This window comes from Micromys minutus (assembly GCF_963924665.1).
Source record: "Micromys minutus genome assembly, chromosome: 10".
Classification (NCBI taxonomy): Eukaryota; Metazoa; Chordata; class Mammalia; order Rodentia; family Muridae; genus Micromys; species Micromys minutus.
This window is the reverse complement of record NC_137979.1, coordinates 64,939,254-64,960,321: the sequence shown is the minus strand read 5'-3', so window position 1 is coordinate 64,960,321 and position 21,068 is coordinate 64,939,254. Positions and strand designations below refer to the sequence as shown.

Below are 21,068 nucleotides of genomic sequence, written 5' to 3'. Positions count from 1 at the left end.
ACCACCTTATAGGCTGAGGCTAAAAGCCAGATAACAAAGGGCCAGCAGTGGGCAGGACCACACCTTTCTGAGACTGCTTAGATATTCACATCCTTTGCTTTATGGTGTGTGTGTGTGTGTGTGTGTGTGTGTGTGTGTGTTTCTGTCCCTCTTCTCAATGTGGCCACATTATCTTTTTCTGCTCTCTACTTGTAATTTGACTTTTGTGTGGTGTTGGGGTGGAGATAGAGACAGGGTTTCTCTGTGTAGCCGTGGATGTCCTGGAACTCTGTAGATCAGGCTGGCCTAGACCTCACAGAGCTCTGTCTGCCTCTGCCTCCTGAGTACTGGGATTAAAGTGCAGTTGGCTTTCTGAGGATGGGTGACTGAACTGACACAGGGCACAGGCTGAGCCCCAAAGCTCAGTAACACTGTTGGGTCCCCTCCCTTCTCATACCCTAACTTTTAAAGTCCCACTTCTCTCACACTTTTAGTGTCTTTTAGGGTCTCCATTTTTGCTGAGATTTTTTATTTTCAGACTTCCCATTCTTCTCAGACCCTTCACCCCATCTCAGACTCCTCTCTTCCTCTTAGGCTCCCTTCCTCAGACCCCTCTTTCCCTCAGGTTCCTTCTGTCAGGTTCCCCTCCTAGTCAGGCTCCCTCACGTGTTCTCCCTCTTCCTCTAACCCAGGTTTCTTGGCCTGTATTTCAGACTCCTCCTTCCTCTCACGCTTCCTGCTGCCTTCCACATGAGGATTCCTGACAGCACTCCTGCTTCTGCAGTGTGGGTACCGATGAAACTCTTGGGGATTTTGTCTGGATTTGTGTCATAGGATTGGTATTGTAATAGGGGCCTCCTAGAGACCCCCATTCCTAAGCAAAGAAAGAGCACAAGGATTCAAGGTGTAATCTGAGTGCCAAGAAGCCACCAAAGATGCAGCCCTGCTACCTCAGCTGACCCTTCCTGTGAATACAATTCCACCTGTGTGGCCATCATGAGCCACAGACTGGGGGACATGCCTATGGAAAACTCTGGTTCTGTTCTAGAGATACAGAGTCAGTCAAGCTGTTACCAACTGCTGAGGGCGACAACTGGTTGATAGTTGTGGTGTATGGTCGTGCGCTGGCAGCACCTGAGAGGCTACAGGGAGCTGGAAGGTGGGGATGGTGATGGAGGACAAAAAAGCAGAATTAGGAAGGAGAAATGGAGAAGGGACACACAGGCCAGTACTGGAATGTGCAGTGGGAAGAGCCAGGTGACTGAGTGCTAGGAGGAGCTGAGAGTAAGGGACACTGCAGCCCGAACCCAGGTCCAAGGCCAGCCAGCTGTCAACACGTTTAATATTGTCAACACTCTAATTTGACAGGAGCTGGAATCATAGGAGACGAACTTCGAGGCAGATCTTCAAGGGAGTTTACAGTTGGGTTAACTGGGGCAGGAAGACCCTTCCCTAATGTGTGGCATCATTTCCTAACTGGCTGTCTCAGTCTCGGGCAACACCACCATTAACTGTGCCTTTGAACCTGAGTGCAGGTAAACCCTTCCTCCCCGGTAAGTTGTCTTTGTCTCATACTTCATCACAGCAGTACAGAAAGCAACAAATATAGGTGGTACTGTGGCGAGGAGCAGAGGTCGGCACAGTCCCAGAGACGTGAGAAAAGCAGTGGAAACTTGGAGGGACAGGGTCTTACCACCTATGTCACTCCCTATAGAGGTGGGGCGCACAGATGGGCAGTGCACTCAGGTAGAGCTATTCAGGAAGAAGGCGAACACAGAAACCTGGAGCCGGACCAGAGCTGACTTTACATTGGGAATGGCGGTACAGAAGCCCCTAAGGAAGTGAGGAAGGTGAATCCGAGGCTTTGCCCAGCTGGGAGAAAGAGCTGTTCACAGCATGAGGTGTGGCCACTGTGGGAACTGTGAGGCATGGCCTCTGCTGTCTGCTTGACTGACACAAAGATGAAGCAGTGGTGTCATGTGACCCATGAATAAAGCGGAGACAGATGCTAAGGCCACCTGGGACCAGCACCCAGGGTGATGTACCAGCCACCCTCTCACCAGCTCCCGAAAGCCCTGCTCTAGGCTCAGAGACTCTGGAGGAACCCAGACTGGGACTTAAAAGGATGGGAAAAAGGAATGCCAAGTCCTGCTTTAGGACCTGACTTTCCAGAGCACTGCAGGTCCTGAGCCTTTCTCAGAGGCAGGAGGCCTCCACATGGCCTCTACTGGGTGTTCAGTGTCAACACTCTGCATGAGCCTCTTTTTTGTCAGGGGTCCAGAAGAACTCCTTATGGCGGCATGGTGATGGTGAGCTAGTTCATCAGGTGGACACTGGCCTGGCTCTGAAAGGTGTCATCCGAAAAGACGGGGAAGACTGGCTCACACTGCAGGCTCTCAACCCCAGCTTCTACTCCCCAAGCCACACACTTTACCCATTTCCCTGCTTTAGTCAAAGCCTCAACCTGTCACCCAGGCCTGGCCGCCAGGGCTGCAGACTGCCCATGTCTGCAGCAGCAGAAGGCACCAGTGCAGCTCAGGAAAAAAGATTCCTTTCTTTGTTTTCAAATCAGAGCTCTGACAAGTCAAATCAAAGCCCACACGTTTACAGGAAACTCCTTAAGCGCAGCTCATCTGAGAGTAATAAACTGTCATTAATTCATATCCTTCTAATTCTGAGTGTGAGCCTCCCAAGTCAGAAGATCTGAAATGATCACTTTAATAAGCCTTCAAAAGCGGAGTCTGGCGGTTATGAGGCATATATTAAAAGATTTCCGTTTTGATAAGCTTGTCAGGCTACGGCAGGGCGGCAGTCATGGCCGCTCTTCACGTCTGCTTTCACCCCCAGTGAGTACTGGTTTCCTCTGATGGAGAATGGCTCGCCCCTGCAGACCCACTGCTAATGGAGAAGTGCAATTCCCTTGGCCTGCTTTCTCTGTCTGAGTTCTAGGTCAGCAGCCTCCCTGAGTTGGAAAGAGAGCAAGGCTACTCCAGCCCAGCAGAGCAGGGAAGCCAGTGACAGGTCACCGTGGAAAGACAGGCTCAGTGAAGGAGGTGGGGGCACCAAACATGGCCACACTCTGAAAGCCAAGATCAAGAACAATGATTACACATTAAGGACAGAGTAAGAAGGAGAAGAAAGAAGAAGCAGAAAAACGAGCTTTTCCTGGTGGACTGTTTCTGTCACAATGAAACCCATTCCAGCTCCTGAAGTCTGTCTCAGGACATCAGGAGCCCAGTGGTGGAAAGGAAGGCATGCGAGAGCAAAGGCGAAGCAGACGCAGGTCTGACTCAACAGCTGTTCTGCAGCTGCAAACGGCACCACCAAGGGAGCAAGTCCAGAACCTTCCACAGAGGACATCCTGGCTTGACTCTGCTCTCTTTGCTTCAGAACACTAAGACGTGTAAGTGAATCCACATGGACAGTCCCATGCCTGACAGGGGAGGTGTGGGGCAGCATAGGGCCACCCAGGGCCACCCAGGAGAGTCTCTCTCTGCTCTGCCCCGTGCCTTCCAGTGTGAGCACAGAGCACCCCCAGGGATGCCGGAGATGGCTTACCCTGAATCAGTTTCTTCCTTTGCATGAGAAGCAGGCGTATGATCTGAAAGGGAAATGCTTCCAGAGGAGAAGCTGCACGCCTGCCATAGCACTATCAGACCCTGGAGGTGGAGGAGCAGAGCAGGAATCACCGTTGTTCAGGATGCAACAGAACATCTATCTAGCAAGAGGCCTGAACTATGCAGTCCCCATGGCTGAAACCTGACACGCTGCCTTCCCAGTGGCCCCAGGGATGTGTACTGTCCTGTTCCAAATGGGGCTTATTTAAACAGTGAAAAGCCTGTAAGCTATACTAGTCAATGACCCGTGTGTAAGGTAACCCTCAAAAGTGGAGTCACCATGCTGTGCTTGGTGTGGCTGTGAAAGGAATGTATGTGTTCTTTCCTCCAACTTTTAAGGAATATATTTATTTATTTATTTTTATTAGAGATTTACATTTGAGATGTCATCCCTTTACCCTGCCCTGCTCCCATCCCCCTCCCACTCCATTTGCCTTCACACAGGTGCACTCCCTCCTAACCACCCTCTCCACCCCATTGCCTGTCATTCCCCCACATTGGGAAAACATGCCTTCCCTGGAACAAAAGCCTCTTCTCACATTGATGCCAGACACTGGTATCTTCAGCTACATATGCAACTGGATCAATAGGTTTCTCAATGTATGCAAAAAATTTGGTGTTTTACTCCATGGGAGTTTTGGAGGGTTTGGTTGGTTGATAATGTTGTTCTTCCCATGCGGTTGCAACCCCTTTCAGCTCCTACAGTCCTTTCTTTAGTGCCCTCATTGGGGTCCCCAAGTTCAGACCGATGGTTAGCTGCAAGCATGCTCAACTGTATCTATATGACTCTGACATAGTCCCTGAGGAGGCATCTCTGTCTGTAAGTAAGTACTTCTTGGCATCAGCTAATAGTGCTTGGATTTGGTGGCTGCATATGTGGTGGATCCCCGGGTGAGGTGGCTTCTGAGTGATCTTTTCTTCAATTCCTGTTCCTCTATTTGACCTTGAATTTCCTCCCATGAGAATTTTGTTCTCTTTTCTAAGGACTGAGGCATCCCCATTTTGGCCTTCCTTCTTTTTGAGCTTCATAATGTCTGTGAATTGTTTCTTGGTTAGTGAGTATTCAGAGCTTTCTGGGGCTAGTATCTGCTTATCAGTGAGTGCATACAATGTGTGTTCTTTTGTGACTGGGTCACCTCACTCAAGATGATAGTCTCAAGTTCCATCATTTGCCTACGAACTCCATGAGGTCATTGTTTCTAACAGCTGAGTAGTGCTCCATTGTATAAATGGACCACACTTTCTGTATCCATTCATCTGTTGATGGACATCTGGGTTCTTTCCAGCTTCTGACTATTATAAATAAGGCTGCTATGAACATGGTGGAGCATGTGTCCTTGTTATATGTTGGAGCATCTTTGGGGTATGCCTTTTTTCCTCCAACCCACATTATAAAGTCTCTGGTACCATTAAGGTTGAAAAACCAAACTTCTATGGAAAGATACAACCAACTAGAGCTCCCTGCAACTGTGTGTGCTCGGTTTTCTGTTTCTCACATGTGTTGTTATGGATGCATCAATAAATGTGAATTTACACTCTCGGCCAACTTCCCTAGACCAAAGGGCCTATTATGCCAGGACACTGGAGTTTTGCTTTTTATTTTTCTCTAAAATTTTTCTTGCTACATGATGCACAATAGAAAGACAAGGGAAATTATGAAGCTGTGGGAAGGGAAATGGGCGCTGGTTGCAGCCTTTGCCAGTTGGGCATCAAGAACTCTGCATGGTTTGCAGCATCTGCTGTTCAGGCTGCAAACGCAGGACAATATTCCTGCCGCAGAGATCTCAGTGTGGATACTCAAATGGCAGCAGATCCTGCTGAAGGCTGAGCACTAGACGGGCTTCTGTGTTTCCAGCTGGAAAGGCAGTGCCCTAGGAGCCTCGAGAGGAGCCCCACTCACCACCAAAGCTCATCACACCTACTGTGCAGCCCTGTGCTCTGTATGGTTCTATCTTGTTAGGTTACAATCCCATCCAGAATTTGGGGCATGCATTGTCTCACTTACTGAAACAACACAAAGAAAAGGTTTCTTAACAACCCTTGAGCTGTGGCTTGGCCACTGCTGAGACACATAGGTCTTATTACTTCCCTGGGTCTCTTTATTCCTATTAGTGTTTAAACACATGCTAAAAATGTGTCCTAAATAAGTCCCAGTTCTATTTCACACTGGCTCACCCTTAATCTCTTTTCTGTGACCACATCAAGGACTCACTTTACCTAAGGGGAGGCTGCTGCCAGGAGCTGCTGGCCGCAGAGCTGGTCTGTCTCTTGCTGTTTCAGCATATCTACAGGGTGTACTACAATGATCTGATCCCACACCCTTACTTTTCTCATGGAGGGCTCCTGACTCTTTTTACAGTTCCTGAGAATATCCCTGCAGGTACCCTTAGAACTGTGAACCTAACCAGCTCACTGTGCACTTAGGAGAAGCAGCAACCTACTATTATCAAGAACCATTTGCATCAACTCTTCTTTTGTAAAGACTTACTTCATGCACAGACATTAGCCTCGAGCATGCCTGGGCACCATGTATGTGTAGTGCTTGAGAAGGACAGAAGAGGATGGCAGATCCCCTGCGACTAAAGTTACAGATGGCTGTCATCTTTCATCAGAGTTTTAGGAACTCAACTCAGCTCCTTTGTAACAGCAGCAAAGGTGCTCATAGTGGTCAGCCTGCATCTACTTTTCAGGGAACTGCTGCTTTCAGTCTGACCACTTGCCTACCGAACTGTTGTTTATTTTGATTTCTTGAAGCCCTTTATGCGTGAGGAACCCACTAGTCTTTCTTCACCACTGAGCCAGCTTTCGAGCCCCTGTGCTAATGCTTTTTTGATTTTTACCTTTAACTTAAGTTCTATTGTCCTAAGTGTGCAATTCATCCCCATCACGCAGCTTTCTGTCTCTGTGATAAATACCTTACACACTCAGTGTAAAGATGGAGAGGTCGGTCGGATGGAGAGGTGGCAGAATCTGTGAGTTCAAGGCCAGTCTGGTCTAAATAGGACGTTCCAGGACAGCCAGGGCTTTATACACAAAGCAAAATGAAATGAAATATTTATTCTAAATGATGGTTTGGGTCTCTGGTTGACTGGCCAGCCCTGTTGTCTTTGAACCTATGGTGAGGCTCTAGGTCAGGGTGGGGAATACACAGTGGAAAGAAGCCATTCACCTCACAGCAGCAGGGAGTCAGAGAAAAGGGGTGGCGCTTCCATTCTGCCCTCAAAGACCTAAGACCTCCATCCCCCAGTCTCAGACTACTTTCCTTTAGTCCAGGTCTTTCCCAGTGGCTTTTGAGAGTCACTCAAGATCCAAATTACAGCAGCCTCTGGCCTTTTACAATCCCAGCTGAAGAACGGCAAAGCTGCAGCACCGCCACTTCCATCCACTCTCCACGGGGGCTGCGTCTGGTTCCAGGTTAGCTGTGGTCTAGGATCTCTACCACTCTCCTTCCTAGCCAGGAGCCCCTGCCTTTTCTCATTTCTCCACATGAAGCTGAGAATGTGCCTGGCCCCAGAAAAAAAGCCTGTTGGTAATTTTACTAGGATTATATTAAAGTTATAAATTAACTGAAAGAACACTGACATGTTTATGACACAGAATCTCCTACTGCAAGAGAGCAGGGTGTGTTCTTATCTGCTGAGGGTAACTGTGTGTCTCTCAGGAATGGTTTAAGGTGTTGTTTGTGGCGGCTTTCCCCATCTCACGGTAGATTATTCCTGGATTTATGATCCTACCACACACAGGCTGCTCTCCCTCCCTCATCTTCTGGCTGCTGGTGCTTCAGCTTCTGCATTAAGACTTCTACTCACTAGGTTCTTTCATTGGTGTTAATAGAGCCTTTGGGTTTTCTAGACATGACTTACTCCACCACACACAGAATTGGGGCTGGAAGTCATTTGCTTCCTAGAACTCAGTTCAATGCCTTGAATGACTTCTGTTATGTAGACCTTACCCTGCTCCCGAGGTCCCCACAGAGCTATGTCAGTGGCGCTGAGATCACAATCCTAAGACAGAATTTCCCTATGCAGCCCTGGTTGGCTTGGAACTCACTATGTAGAGCAGGCTGGCCTCAAACTCAGAATTTGCCTCCTATCTCTTGAGTGCTGGGATTAACGATATGCCTAGGTTACTAATTATTATTATTATGTGCATGTATGATGTGTGAACATACATTCATGTCATGCCTGTGGAGGTCAGAGGTCAACTTTGTAGAGTCCGTTCTCTGTGGGTCTTAGGGATTAAACTCAGGCTGCAGGCTTGTCCAAGCAACACCTGTGGCCGCTGAACCATCTCACCAGCCTCAGCATCAAGGTTATTCACAGCTGGTGATCACAGGTGACAACTGCACCCTTTGGAGGAGGACACTCATTCCGTACTTCTCTTCCTTCACCCGTTGGAGATTCCAGCTTGCCGGTCACAGTCCTCACTCCACCCCTGGACTCAGTGGCTTTGTTCTGTTGCTACTCCACCTTCCCCTCCGGGAAAGAGCACCGTGTCTCCCAGGCTCTGCCTTCTAGTCCATTCTGCATAGACTCTGACAGACCATACAGTATGGGGCTGGCCATTTGTACTTCCCACCTTCTTGGCTACACTCACAGGACAAGCACTCCATGTCACAATTTGTTATGACTTCTGAGGTACAAACCCTGACCACATGGGTGGGGGCTTGTGATGGATGCTGCTCATGATGTGTACCTGCACCAGGGAAGCATCGCCTGTGGAAACACTCATAGCCACTGCCAAAAATACCTGCATATGGTATTCTATCCTACCAGACAGTGAGACAGCACCCAGAACCCATTTACACAGCACACAGCCTTGCACACAGCAGAGGTCTCTGCAAACACACCCCTAACACTTCCCTTCCCTTCACTGGTTTTCTGCAGACTACAACCTATACTTGAGTGGTAACAGACCCCAAAGCAATGAAACTGTGAATGAGGTGGCGGGAGAGAAGAGCAAAGATTTCTGCAGCTTTTCCTTTGAGCATGTTCCTGACGCCTGCCCACCAGCTGCGACTCTCTCAGTGCCTAGTCAGAGTCAGGAGACCCTCTCACCTGAAGGATAGCTTCCTCAAAGAGAAGGAACATGGCTTCCTCACAGAGAAGGGAGACTAGAAAAACTCAGAAGTATAAAACTAAATTCATCCCAAACACAGAGACCTATAAAAGCCTGGTAGTTTGAATGAAAAATGTTCTCTAGAGGCTCATGTGTTTGAACCTTGGTCCTGTCTGATGGTGCTGTTTAGGGAGGTCAGAGAAGCTTCAGAAGGTAAAGCCTTGGAGGGGGAGGAAGTATGTCAAGTATGGTGGGCTTGGAGTATACAGTACATGTGATCTGAGCCTCTTGTTCTGGCCTCCTTTGCCATGCCTCCCACTCCTTTATTGTCTTACTCTGGAACTGTGAGCCAAAATACATGTTTTCTCCTCAAAGTCACTGTTGCCCCTGGTGTTTAACCACCGCAACAGAAGAGTAACTGAGAGAAGTCTAAGCACATAATGAAAACAAGCAGCCCTCTCACCGGGGTCCTGATCAGAGCACAGGCGGAGGAAGAAACAAAGCAGTGCTTGCAGCAGGAGGTGGGACTGGAAGTCATGACTCTGAAGGAAGAGACCCACTAATACAAACAAGGGGGCTCATCTGTCTTCCACCCCAAGCATGTCACTACCTAGCTGAGTCCTGAGAGAAACATGAAGAGCAAACACAACAGGAGGTGCAGAGTCGATGGTCATCAGAGGTACAGAGGGACGAGGGAGAAGGGGGTTCCTCGCATAGAGAGTGGACAGGCAAGCCCTGAGGTGAGATGGGCACCAGGACGGTGCAGCTGGTGGTAAGGCACCGACACAGTAGGTCTCACTGGTATCCACTAAGTGCCTCAGAGTTTGCTGTCACCTCAGGTTTCTGTCAACCTAGGGCCGTCCCCCACAGCAAAGCTCAGCAGACAGCACAGGAGTCAGTCTGCATTCCTCCCAGCGCAGCCCCACAGTGGGCCAGCAGAACAGAGGATGCTCAACAGTGCCTGACCGGCAGGGAAAACGCTGACCTTGACCTCTCTTTCAACTGAGCCTTTTGTTTGTGAAGAGGCACAATGTGGAGCGAGGGAGGAGGTGAGGCTGAGAGCCTGATCAAATTTACTCAGAGAAAAATCAGTTTGCAGAGGAACCAGCTGACTGGGAAACTACAAAGGATACACAGGTTGTAGAGGCTGAAGAAAAAGATCCTGCCTCCTTGCCTGCTGTCTTTGTCCGTGGAAGCCCTTCTGTGGACTGCCTATGTGCACACGGGGTAGGTCTGTTTGTGTGCCTGACTTTGGGTTATCCCATCAATACCAACTCGGAGCCTTTCCCACATCCCTTGACATTGTGCCCTTGATGTGCCCCAGTGGTGCTATATATAAAACTTTATTAACTGTAATTTAAAGGTCTGCCTGAATTGCACATTAATTCTGTCTATGAAAAAAAAAAACCTCAATTAGCTGGAACCCAGCTTATACCAGCCCTTAATTAACTGCCTCCCTCCCTTATTCTTGTTAATTAGCAGAGAGACAGATGACAACAACTTGGGAAACTTATTAAAACCAAGCAGGCATGTCCTTCCTCACACTTGGATCGTATGTTTAATTTGTAATGTCAGGAAACTAGAAAGAACCCACAAGACAGGGAGTGGACAAGCCCTGGGGTGGGGTAAAGGGATGAAGAACACCTATTACCTAACAGCATAGGGACACTGACCTAGCTCTGACGTAATCTTGACATACATGCCCAGTCTGCCCTGACATGCTGTTCACATTGTCTTCCACAACCACGGCCCATTCTCACTCTGACTCTCAGGGACGCACAGTGCTCATGTTCAACTGCATGCCCTGGCCTCTGGCTTTGGCCCCGGGGTCAGGTCCGGTGCAGCATCAGTCTTAAAGAATAACAAGCCCACTTTCTGACTGAACATCAAGGAGGAAACAGGACAGGGCCACTGTCAATCCACATCAGTGGGGTATGAAATGCCAAGACACGGCGCAGACTTACCGCTCAGAACCCCCAAACCCAGGCACACGTGAACTGTGAGGCTGTCACTGTTGAGGCTGAATCTAGCTCCTTGTACGTTCACGTCCTTTTTAAGTCCTTCCCTCACCTGCCCCCAGTAGCTGACCTGCCTCCCTGGCTACAGACAAGCTCACACCTTCTGCAATTTAAACACACAGAGCCACACAGCACACAGCTCCATTTCTGCTATCTTTCAAGTGGCACTGCTTTTGCTTTTTTTTAAATTGCTGATTAGTATTTATGGATAGGTGACATATTCACCTCTTAGTGTCCATCTGAACTACTTCTAGCTTCAAGCTACTAGAACAGAGCTTGGTGTGGTGGCCTGCTCCTCTGACCCCAGTAACGGAGAGACGGAGGACTGCAAGTCTCAGTACCAGCCCCAGCTTCCAAGAGAGCTACTCTAGATGTCACAATACAAGTCTGTGGGAGGAGAGAACTCAGAATGGAGCTGCTGGTCGAGGGCACTTGCCAAGCCTGAGAGCTGGAGTCTGAGCCCCAGCTTTAGGGCTGGGGTTGGGGACATGAGAGAGAACTGACAGCTGCAGGCTGTCCTCTCGCCTTAGAGACATGCATGCAGTTGAAATTTGGAAAAGGTTTTGTACCACGTGGACACATGGCTTGAAGCTACTTTTCTTACCTGTGGCCTTTCTGTCTATGTCATACTGTATAAAGACCATTCATTAACTCACTTTGTGGTTTTGTTATGAAAAAATGCTCAGCTTCACTAGGCACCAGGTTCCTCGTATGCATTAAGAGGTTTATAGTACTGGTTTCTTACAGTTGGTCTAGGATCTGTTTAATGTAATTTTTAAATATGGTTCACTTCAGCACATGGATGTCCAAATACTGAGAAGACGTCTTGTTTTCCACCAGCTTGGTTTTGAGCCTTTGTTGAAAACTGACTATATCCTCCATGTGCAGGGGTACTGGATTTATCCTGTCTTTGAAGAGGCCACATTAGCTTCTTAGGACTATGGCTTTACAGCCAAATCTTGAAATTGAATTGTTTATAGAAATACACTATGTTCTATTTCAAAATTGTTTGGATCACTGTGGGTCCTTTGCCCATTTCCATATGAATGTGGAGTCAGAGTCTTGGACACTGTTTTCTGTTGATTCAGATGTTTCCTAATTCCCTGGAATTTGCAGTGTTTGATATGTAGATCTTTTATTATCCCCCTTCAGAATTTTGTTATTTCATATGGTTTATGATTTGTGACATCTTTAATTTCAACTAATTAAGACATAAACTGATTAACTGATTTTTCTGACTGGTCTTTTTTTTTTTTTTTTTCCAAAGATTTTATTTGTATGAGTACATTGTAGCTGTTTTCAGAAACATCAGAAGAGGGCATCAGATCTCATTACAGATTGTTGTGAGCCACCATGTTGTTGCTGGGAATTGAACTCAGCACCTCTGGAAGAACAGTCAGTGTTCTTAACCACTGAGCCATCTCTCTAGCTCTGGACTGATCTTATAACCAACAACTTAGTAATATTCTTTAAAGTTCTGCAGAAGCTTAAAAAATAGATTCAATCAGATTATCTCATGGTGACTGAAAAGAAAACCACCCAGCGGTCATTTTGTCTTCTTGCTGTGTGCTATTAAGAATTTCCAATGCTACAATAAAGACAAGCAGTGAGAGTGGAAATAGCAGCCCTTCCTGAGTTCAGCATTTGTCCTGTTGCCATCAGCCATGGTGGCTGTAAGTGTCTTGCAGGTGGGGCTTGTCAGAGTAAAGAAGGCTGCCCTCCATTACTAGTTTTTAGTATTTTCTCTTTTATCATTTTATCCATCTCATTTTGTTTTTCAAACATGGTTTCTCTGTGTGGTGCTTCTGACCTGGAACTCACTCTGTAGACCAGGTTGACCTCAAACTCAGAGATCTGCCTGTCTCAGCCCCCTAAGTGCTGGGATCAAAGTTGTGTACCACCACCTCCCCGGTAAAAATGTTTCTTTATGTGTATATATGTTTGTATTTCACATCCTCTATGAGCCAGAGTTGCAGATGCTAGTGAGCCACCTGATTGATGTAGGTGCTGGGAACAAGCTGAAAGTTCTCCCCAAGTATTTGGATTATATGACTATTTCCTCTTTGGTTAATCTGTCAACACATTTACTTCCTGTCTGTTCTTTCTGATGCTGTGATTAGACATCCTGACAAAGCAATGAAAGGGAAAGGATCTTTTTGGCTGACAATTTCTGGGTGCAATCTATCGTCATGGGAGGTCAAGGCAGGAGCTGAAGCAGCTGATCACGTCACCATCAGAGCAGAGAGAGAGTGCATGCGTGAGCTCACATTCTCCACTCGTACATAGTGCACCCAAGCCCAGAGAGGGTGCTGCAGTGAGCTGTGCTGTCCCTAACCAGGTCCCCAAGACAGTCCCTAGGTCTGCCAGCTCGATGCAGAGGAGCCACCCCCATTGAGCCACTTCCTTGCTGCTGCGACCCTTTAGTACAGTTCCTCGTGTTGTGGTGACCCCAACCGTATGATTGTTTTCACTGACACTTCCCAACTGTAGTTTTGTTACAGTTATAAAGGTTGACATTGGTCACTCTGTTTCTCGGAGCTCACTAGCTGGGCAGACTGCTGAGCGCAGCAGTGCTGAAGCGAAGGGTGCACTCAGCCTTTATGTGGATGCGGGGTCAGACTCATGCTCTCCCGCTTTCACAGTAGGCACGTTAGTAACTGAGCTATGTCCCCAGCCTTCAAGTGAGTGAAGCTTTCTACTTAGGGTCTGTGTTTGTGAGGGTTCCCTGTGTTGTGTTTGTCTGATTTTTAGGTACTGGAGTGTTACTTATCTCATAAAGCAACAGAGAATGAGTTTTACTACCCATATGCCTTTTAATGCTCAGAAGTCTCCATGGAAACCATCTGGACTTGTGGTGTTCTCTGATACAGAGCTACTGAGCTCAGCTGTTTCCTCTCTAGCAAGCCTCCCGTGTCAGTGAGGAACATGCTTGTCTGTTGAGGTCACTCACAATATTTACCTCCCATCATCCTTTTAAAACCATCAGTGGTATCACCTGCTGGTCTAGATTTCAGAACCTTCTCTCTGTGTTTCCTTCCCAGTCTGGGTGATGGTTCCTCACTTACCAATGTGTAACCGGCCTTGGCACAGACTCCATGGGTCGGGCAATCTCTCACCGTCCTGCCCCTTCTTCTGTCCTCAGTGTCCCTAACTCCTGTGTTCTCCTTTCATTAACATCCCGAGTAGAAGCTGAGGCCAGGATCCTAACACATGCAGTCAGAGACCCTCTGTGCTGCCTAGTGTTCTAAACACTATTCAGTTTTTATTTGTTAGAAAAGAAAATTTTTGGGCTGGAGAGATGGCTCAGTGGTTAAGAACACTGACTGCTCTTCCAGAGGTCCTGAGTTCAATTCCCAGCAACCACATGGTGGCTCACAACCATCTGTAATGGGATCTGGTGCCCTCCTCTGGTGTGTCTCTATACATAAAATAAATCTTAAAAAAAAAAAAAAAAGAAAAAGAAAACGTTTTTAAGACTTCCTCTTTTTGAGGCCAGCCTGGTCCATGTAGAGTCCCTGGACAACATGGTTACCATAGTGAGACCCAGCATAAAACAAGACAAACTTCCTCTTTGAAAAGCTTATAGAAAGGCTCACAGTTATGCATATTCTATTAAATTATAACACTTTGGTGAATATTAATTATGACTATAGTAATATCTATTACATGTCTATCTTACACACTTCCTACCCTACCTTAGTGTTTACTCAGGGACTGCAGATGGCTGGCTTAGTCAAGTGCTTGCTTCTGCACAGCATGAGGACCTGGGTTTGGATCCCAAGCACCCACACAAGGGTCTGGGCATGACACTGTGCATGTGTAGTCCCGGCATACGACGAGGCATGTGAGGAGGGATGGACCACTGCAGCTGTAGGGCACACTGTGTGAGCCAATGCCTCTAACTGGCTGTAGTGCATGCTCAGCCTGGGAGGTGGCCTATTAAGTGGGAAAATGCACTCGCTGGCTAAGCATCCAGCCAGTAGACAGTGCTACATCCTTTCTCCATCGACCGACACGCGGTTCATTATCAAGGCAACACTCAAGTCTTTACTGTAGCCCTGGCTGTGTCAGCTGCACTCCTCACCCATCTGTTCTCTCCATGGGCCTTCACATGGCATTAGAGGACTTTCCTCACCATACAACAAGGCCCAGCACCTTCTTTGGCTCTATGGTAGCATGGCACAGCATTTTTAGCTGTTACTTTCAACCTACTTGTGTCTTTTTATTGAAAAAAATATTTTTTGTAGACACTACAGTTTTGCCTTACTCGCCACCAAACCTAACTGCCCTCCTGCATTAGTTAATTTCACCTAACCTAACTGCCCTCCTGCATTAGATAATTTCACCTAACCTAACTGCCCTCCCACAGTGGTTACTTTTTGTATTGCTTTGACATGAAGCAGACTAAGGGAGGCAGGGACCTGGCTGGCTTTCTCCTCCCTCTTCTCTTTGGTCTGGGACTCCTCACCAGAGCACACTGTATTACACTGGGGGCAGGTCTTTCATCCCCAGTTAATCCTTTCTAGAAATACCTTTGAAGCTACAGTCAAGTGTGTGTCTCCATACTGCCCTGGGTGTTTCTTTTGTTGTCTGAGAGGCCCTGGCTGTCCTGGAAGTAGGTATGCAGACACAAATCCACCTGCTTCTGCCGTTCAGGTGCTCGATTAACAACTGTCACCACCCCTGGCTCTAGATAATGCATGATCCACTTAAACTGACCACCACATTCAGCCACTTGGCTGTGCTTCTCTTCCTGTAAGTGCGCTGCTCAGAGGTGCACACCTGTTACCGACACAGCACGGCCACAGCCACCTCACTCCCTTCCTTCCTTCCACTGCACTACATACATGTGCATAAGAGTTCATATTCTCTCCCATGCGTGTTGTGCTGGCTAATTTTCTGTCAACTTGACACATGCTAAAGTTATGTGAGAGGAGGGAACCTCTTATGATCAGCCTGTACAGAAGCCTATAGGGCATTTTCTTAGTGATTGGTGGGGAGGGCCCAGCCCATTGTGGGTGGTGCCATCCCTGGGCCGGTGGTTCTGTGTTCCTAAGAAAGCAGGCTGAGCAAGCCATGTGAACAAGCCAGTAAGCAGCACCCTCCATGGCCTCTGCGTTGGCTGCTGCCTCCAGGTTGTGGCCCTGCTTGAGTTCCTTCCTGTCCTGACTTCTTTCAGTGAAGTGCTGAGATGTGGAAGTCTAAGACAAAAAAACCCAGCCCCTTACCTCATCTTGCTTTTGGTGATGGTGTTTCATCACAGCAGTAGTAATCTTAACTAAAACAGCTGTGTTTAATTCCTGTTCTGTCTTAAGGGTTATTTACAAAATGCTAGTTATTTCTTCTTTATGGGGTGGTAGAAATGGAACCCAGGGCCTGTCCCCTGGACAAGCCTTGTTCAATACCTTTACCAGTCCACATGTAGGTGACACAGACCAGTTCAAAGTCTAAGAGCCGAGAAAGAGGATTCCTTTAGTCTCTCCCCAGCAGTGCAGTTACCATGGGTTCTCCCTCTAGATGCTCTTGTTTCCAGGGCACTTAAATAAACATTTGAAGTGAGACTTCAATGTTAAGGAGAAGACATGCCAAGCCATCCACACAACACAAGCCTGAGTACCCCACCGTGTCACGTGGCTCCAGCCAGATGCTCAGGGATCTTCAAGGTATGCTTGATGTCTCTGGTTTGCTTATCTTGGAGATACCAAGCCGATGGGCTCTTTTTTCAGAGCCTAGTGGTTGCTCTGTGGTCAGCTTTCCCATTCTCACGACTTGGCTATGAAATCTCCTAAGGTCCTAAACTTCGCTCTTTCTTACAGCCATCTGATCATGAGGTGGTTGGTGTATCTTCCTCACATTTCATGTGGCTGGGATGTATGGAACTTTCTAGATCTGTGGTTTGTAGTTTTCAAAGAAACTGAAAGAACTTTTAGCCATTACTTCTTCAAATATTTCTATGTGCCTCAAGGAGTCAAATCCAACATGTGGGACCCTTTGCAACTTCTCTATGGTTCTATGACACTCCTTGAATTTCCAGAACTTTCTCTCCTCATGTAATCTCATCACCACTTTCTCTTGTGGGGCGGAACTCACTGCTGAGCACCCCAGTGTGTTTCTCATGTCACACACTACTACTGTCTTCACTTTTAGACACTTGTCTGGTAACTTTCCTGATAGTACAGAGTTCTGTCCTGACATCCTTGTCCAAACTGACATCTGCAACATCTTTGATCAGTTTTCCACGGATCCATTTCTTCTCATTATAGGTCTTGTTTCCTGGGTTGTCATGTGCCTGGTCACTTAACAACAGTGTTAAAGGTATAATAACGAGGCACAGGGCATGACTTTTAGGAGGCTGTCCCTATCCTGAGGCAGCTGTCTCAGGCGGGTGCCCTGTAATATGCAATGCCCTCAGTCACAGAAAACATCATTCTTTATATTGTTCTTCCCAGATCTGCTGCTGCTCTTCTGCCCACACTTAAAGATTTTTATTATGTGAAACCTGTGCACACACATGACTGCTATATGAATGCTGGGGGCCAGAAGAGGGCGTCTGATCCCCTGGAGCTGGAGTTACAGGTGGTAGTGAACTACTTGACACGGGTGCTGGGAACTGAGAACTTGGGTCTTTTGGAAGAGCAGCCATCTCTTCAGGTCTAAACCCACCTTAAGGGCTGGCTGACTCCTGTCCTTTGCTTGGGTCCTCCAAGACCTTACAGGAGAGTGGCACACAACAGCAGTGTTCCTCAGATACCTGGGTGAGATGGCTCCTGATGAGCCTGTGGCAGAGTCTAGCCTGAGTAGGTACCATTCTTCTCAGACCTCCAGAGCACGCCACAAACTGGGTGGCTGCCACAGAACAATATGGAGCACTGCACATCAGGCCTGTCTAGACCACGGGTACCACATCTGCCGAGTGCTAAGAAGTATGGACCCTCAGCGAGGCAGTGAGGCAGCTAGACGGCAAGGCCAGAAGTGAGGAGGGAGGACAGGCCGCTCAGATGTACATGGAATTTTTTTCTCTCTTAGAATTATGTCCAAAGTCGTTAAATGAAGGAAAGACGAGGAAATGTGGCTCAGTGTCAACCAGAGACATTCCAGAATGCCCCTCAGCAAGATGACTACTGTCAACCAAACAGCTGCAACAAGCTAGTTAGGAAATCAACTCCTAGGATGGTCCCTGGTGCCCGCAGGCAGTTACAAGAACATTGCAGGCAAGGGAGTTTCCACTGAGCACCGGCACCGACACAGACTTCACAGCATGGCTTGGCACTACAGCGCCTGGGCACACAGCCGAGCACAGCCCTGGGCACACCCACCCACTGCAGCACAGTGGCCAGCTTAACTGCAGTGGTCATCATCAAGGTGGTGCACTGCTGGAAATGCCACCGGCTTCCATAACTGGCTTCTCCTAAGATTTCAAATGCAGGTAGACCTATCTTTAGGCACAAAAATACAGAAACCAAACCAAATGACCAAACAAATAAAAAACAAGCCCAAACTGATAACCATGATAACTAAACTGCTCATGTGTGTTCATGCAGCACCAGCAGAAACAAGTGGCTAGAAGGGCCAGGCTCCAGGCCCCATGCAGTCTGAACCACAGACCTGAAGCTTGGCACCCACACTCACAGACACATGCTCTGTGACCATTTCTGCTCTTCTCCTTTGCCCTGGCTTTGCTCCTGGGAGCCTTTCCACTTGGCTTCATGGCCAGATACAGTTCTGAACATGCTGATGTAGAGGATGAAGATAATTGGGTTGAAGAAAAGCCATTTAAAAATGAACTCCTTGGAAAAGCCTTTTGTTTATGTAAGTTGGCCTTTCAGTGTATCTGAATACGGGCAACCTAGAAATGACCAAAAAACATGGGCCCTGTGAGCCACAACACAAGCTTCTAGTGTATCAAGAACATTTCAGTGACACAGGTAAGCTGCCTGAGGGACCCTATCACACTGAAATTCACAGAAGGGCTTTCCAGGCCACAGTCCTAGTGTTTACAATTCTGCTGCTGGAGATAGAAAGCCCAGCTATTGCTGCCAGGATGCAGAGAGGCTAGTGAGAGAGTCCGGAGGGTGAGGGAAGGCGCTGGGTGCAAGGCAGGGTTTACCTCAGTCTTTAAACCCTAAACGCAGTGCTGTGGCCATATTACCTGGCAGACAGAATGGCAGATGCATGGCAGACTATGTAATATCTGGTTATGACAAGCACACAGGAGCAGTGTTCACCAGTCGGCCAGGAACAGAGCACTAGGCCAGCAAGAGCCACGGTCAGCCGCAGATAAGCCAAGCCAGGAGGCATGGCCTAGCAAGAGCTACAGCAGGAGCTACATAGGATGCCTACAGCATGGCAGCTGATCGGCAGTGCACTAGGGCCCTGGCTAAACCAGAGATGTGTGATGAGAGGAGATGCACCAGGCTGGCTGGTCTAAGGAGACCGTCCAAGGGACTACAGCGAGCTCACAGAGCTGCTGCATAGCCTCAGGCAACAAACATCCACGCAGAGAACAGGAGTGGAGAGAGCACTGTGATAGAAACGAATGTGATCTCCACGAAAAACCCCGCCGTGCGTCCTCCACCACACAGAAGTTGTCTATGAGCACTTATTCTGGGAGATGACCATCAGAGCAGCACACTGCCCAGCTGAGGGTGGAGGCGAATGTGGGAGCAGCTGAGCTCAGGGGATCTGTATTGAGAAAGGTCAGGTGAGAGTCTGGGCTGAGGGGTGAAAAGAGAAAGGAACGTGTGGTGGCGTGTTGGCATGACTGACAGCAGGTCACTGTAGGATGAGGCACCCGTAGTTTCCAGGCCAGCTAGTGGCAGGGAAAGAGTCACAAAGAATATGGCTGAACAAGGTCCAGGGTAGAGGGTGGACTGTGGACAACCTCAGTGGAGCATAGCATAGCCCAGTGACAGAGAACAGAGAGGAGCCCAGATCGCAGCTTTGGTGACCAGGAATAAAGAATGCCCTGGGGAGAGGCTGAGGCTGAGGCTCAGCTGGTAAATGCTTGCATAGAATACATGGTACCCCAGGTTCTGCTCCCATCACTGCATACACCCTTAATCTCAGCACTTAGGAGACAGAGTGGGAGGATCAGGAAGATCTCCACTGCCTCACAGGAAAGGGAGCAAACACTGGTGACACTGCTGAAGCAGGACTTCCTTCCCCAGACCTGCAGTGACTGTCTCGCTGCCTCCCGATTAGAGCCGGTTCAGGCCATCATGCTCTGCCTGTCAGTCAGAAACATGGCCCTGTCACTCCTGTACTGTCTTCTTTGAACTGCAAAGTCCCAATCATTTGATGAGACTGGTGTAGAGCATGGTCTTTTCCTACACAATCCCCATGCAATGTTGTACACGTGCACACACACTCACACACACACATACAACGACAGGAATAGAAAGAAGCCCATTGAAGCCAAGCTTTGAACAGACTTGGTTCTTCTCCAGCAGTGGTTCTCCGCCTCCCTGGTGCCCCTTTAATGCACTCCCTCAGGCAGTGGTGACCCAACCACAAAATTGTTCACTGCCACTTCATAATGGTGACTTTGCTAGTGTTACAAATGATAAATATCTGATAAGCAGGATCTCTGATATGATATGATAAAACAAAAGGAAAACCCTTTGTTTTCCCCCAGATTCTCAACTGTCTCAAAAGCAAGCCAAGAAGCAAAGGTGCCGAGGCCGAGGCTGGTCTCTTTGCCTCCCTCCTCCCTGCTAGCTCCGTGAGCAGCCTGACCAAGCAGCAGTGCAATCTGCTAACCACAGGGGTCTTCCCTATCATCCACAACTCTCATCTTTGATGCCAACTCATCTGCCCGGGTACTTGCACCTGCTGTTGCACCCAAGGATCTCACAGGTGATGACAACTAGCTGGGTCAAACCCTGACCACTTAGCACCCATCTTGTGCAACAGCTTTGTCCCCAGGGGCATTTGATTGAGATGCTGCCTCTCCTGGTTGCTGGTGGAATGGAGAGTAGGCTCTTCGCATGGCCCTGCACCCACCTCAGCTCCTCTCATTCAGGGAGAGTTTCTTCCCCTTCGCCTCCTCCCTTGAATGCGCTTCTTTACTCTGGGCCATTTCAGAACCAGTTTATTTCTTAGGATTCTCTGCCCCATAGCCTGCTACAAGCAGCTGAAGGCTCCATTCTCTGCCCTCTTCTCAGAACTCTGAATCTTTCTACTGTCCCTTGCTTGTTTGAAGCATTAGCCTCTAACCCTTAGTCACCATTCCGACCATCCTTGGCAAGGTGCACAAATTGTCCCACTTACAGGATCACTGGGCTGACTGTTCATTTTGTCACACACGTGGCCAGTGACTCCTGCTCCTGTAATATGTGACTCTGGCCACACGATGAATTTTTTTTTTAAAGCTGTCTGTGCCTGTGCGCCTTAGTTG

The 21,068-nt window shown here is 48.2% G+C and overlaps 1 protein-coding gene across 5 annotated transcripts in view; it reads right to left on the bottom strand.

The window, feature by feature from the left end:
- The window catches only part of RPTOR (regulatory associated protein of MTOR complex 1), a 263,751-nt gene that overhangs the window by 53,124 nt on the left and 189,559 nt on the right, over positions 1–21,068 (bottom strand). The window lies entirely within an intron of this gene.